Source organism: Suncus etruscus, chromosome X (assembly GCF_024139225.1).
Source record: "Suncus etruscus isolate mSunEtr1 chromosome X, mSunEtr1.pri.cur, whole genome shotgun sequence".
In the NCBI taxonomy this organism is placed as follows: domain Eukaryota; kingdom Metazoa; phylum Chordata; class Mammalia; order Eulipotyphla; family Soricidae; genus Suncus; species Suncus etruscus.
Genome location: NC_064868.1, coordinates 130,402,915 through 130,405,764, shown reverse-complemented (window position 1 = coordinate 130,405,764; position 2,850 = coordinate 130,402,915).

The window sequence follows — 2,850 nt, the reverse complement described above, 5'->3', positions numbered from 1 at the left end:
GGGCCACAGAGGAATAATGAGCAGAATTGTGCTTAGTGCCAGGGTAGAGACGATGTTTGGGGGAGATGCCTTCAGAGTGATGATATACCAGAAAGGAACACCTCAGCTCTAGCACCGAGAATGTTGCTCAGTGTCCAAGCCCCACCCTTTTTCAGGATCTTTCTGGGGGCACAATGGCCTGCAGTTCAGATAGTGGGTGCAGCAGAGGCAATGAAAGCTAAAAGTCTCAAAGTGCAGGTGAGTCCCCGAACTCCTGCTGTCACCCACTTTGGCTGCTCTGAGAAATCAGGAAGGGTGGAGACTTTCCTCAGGAGTTTGTTTATAAACATTTTCTAGGTTATGTCTCTTGCCAGTTTATTGATCCACTACCTCTGGATCCAATGAAAACCTTTTTGTCCAACTGGGTCCTGAGCACCACACTGCTGGGAGACACGGTGGGTGAGCTGTCCATCTTGGCAGTAGGCATGCACTTGGGAGTGGTTGTATCAGCCTTGTCCAACTGTCATGTCATAACAAACACCTCACACCTCTTGCCCTTGCCTGCTGGCCTCCCCATTTTCCATCCAGGAGGAGGAGCTGAGTGAGACAACTGGGTGGCAGGGATGCTCCTTCTTGGCACTCTCTGGCACTGACCTTTGAGGCCAGGCAGGCCTGAGAAGCTAGCGTGCCCTAGAAATCCAGGCAGGCCTATCTGGTCATGTGTTATGGGGAGACCTATCGCACCTTTTGAACCTTTAATTCCAGGATGCCCTAAATCAGCATAGGAGAGAATAGAGGACACTTGCCATGTGATGTCCTATCCTGATTTGATCCACTGACCAGTCTCATGGCTTCTGATTGGTCGGCTTCTAAGGTCTTACAAGTGGCCTGCAACAAATGGCCTTTGCAGACTCCTACCAAGAAAGTGCTGAGTTGGCAGAAGCAATAGTAGTTCCAGCGTGGCACAGTAGCTGGCAGAGCTGGCAGAGCCCTTGTGACGATCACTTCCTGTGTTATGAATGTGCTTCATACTCTACTGAAGAGAGCTCTGGGAAGCCAGGGTGGCAATTGGGGGAGCTATAGTTTCCTAGTACTTGCAGCCTGAATCAGACAATGGCAGTTTCCTGAGCCAATCAGTGAAGGAGAGGTTAAGGCAGAGCTATTGTTTCAGCCTCCTAGGGAGCCAGGGATACAGGGCTGCCCTTTTAATCTCTCATGCAGCAGTTAAATCAGTCAGTTCCTGGCATGAAGGTTGAAAGACCCCCCAGTGGCAAGTACTGTAGACATTTTCAAGGTCCATTTGGTCCCCTAGGTATTCTGAAACTTCTTTCACCATGTTTTAAATTGGTCAATGGGATTAACCTCTGGAGCTGCTACCATAGTGGAATATTCAGGTACAAAGCAAGGAAATTAAAAAACCAAAGGATTAAATCAGTGAGGTATTCTGGTCCCTAAAGACCTAAGTGAATGACTGCAGAGGTTTTCTATGGCTTGAAAAACATCAAGTAGCTGCAAGCCCCAGGCTTCAAATGGGAGGCCATGAAGGGGGTTCCCAACAAGGGAATTCAACGAGCACCAACTCCCCAGCATGAGCTCAGCGCCAAGTCGGATAATTCCAAGCCACAAACTGGTGGGGATGTTGATCTGTGAGCTTCTGTGCTGTTTTCTCGCCTGAACAGCCTGAGATCCCAGAAACACAGAAGAACAGTTGATGATGTACAATGAGTAGGAGTTTGAGGACAAGACAGCAGCTAGGCTGCTTGCCTTGCACACAACTAATCTGGGTTTGATCCTTAACACCTCATAGGGTCTCCCAAGCCTTGCCAAGGAGTGGACCTGAACACAGGGCCAAAAGTAAGTCTTAAGAACTTCCAGTTGTGGCTGCCAGGCCTCCCCCAAATAAAAATGCTCTGAGTGGCTCTGCCCAGCGCTCAATTCCAGTTCCATGCCCCTAGAGTCAGGCAGGATGATGCGTTTCTCTGCAGGAGGAAGAAAGTGGCACAGGCATAAGACCAACTTCATCCACTATTATGGAACCTGTGGATGCCAGGCCCCTAAACAACTTCCCTCTTTGACAGCTTCCCTCTGTACCTAAAGTGGGCTCACAAGCATGTCGTGGAAGGTGGCCCCACTTTCACAATCAGAGTGACTCTTCTATTAGGAAGGCAGGAAGGGGATGAGGCTGAAGTCCATGATGGCTAATGGACTGGGGATAGATTTGTGATGATATTTTGGAAGCGGAAATGCAGAAATCTGCTCTGTTCTAGCACTGCAACAGGTGAGCTTTGAAACCTCAGAGGTTAGTAAAGTCTATTTTTGAACTTCTGGCGAAGTGACAGTGCTGCGACTGGCTCTCAGAGGCCCAAGAAAGGGGATCATTTAAGTCTGTAAAGTTGGGGCTATTCCTCCAAAGGACTTACCAGTAATACCTGGCATTCCTGCTACCTAGGGAAATATAGGGCTGCCCTTGACTCTAGGACCATCATATCCTGGGAAGCCTGGCTGTCCCTTGAGTCCTGGTGTCCCAGGGTTGGCCTTCTCTCCTTTTTGGCCAAGAAAGCCAGAATTCCTAGACAAACCTAATGAAAGGACAAGGTTTTCACAACCTACATCAAGAACAGGCACTGGGCCACCAAACCAGCATCGAGTGGAAGAAGCTGGGTCATAGTTTATCTCAGATGTCATTCTCTTATTAGCTCCACCCTTGGTCCAACAGTGAATTAGTGGCTTTGGTCATAACTTTTGGTGATAGTTACTTCTGGAATTCCTGAGACAAGAGAAGAGCCTCATGGGCCTATTTTAGTGAGAAAAATGTTACCCAAAGTGAAGGGCAGAACAAAACAAATATTTTTGCCCCTTAATCAACCCATT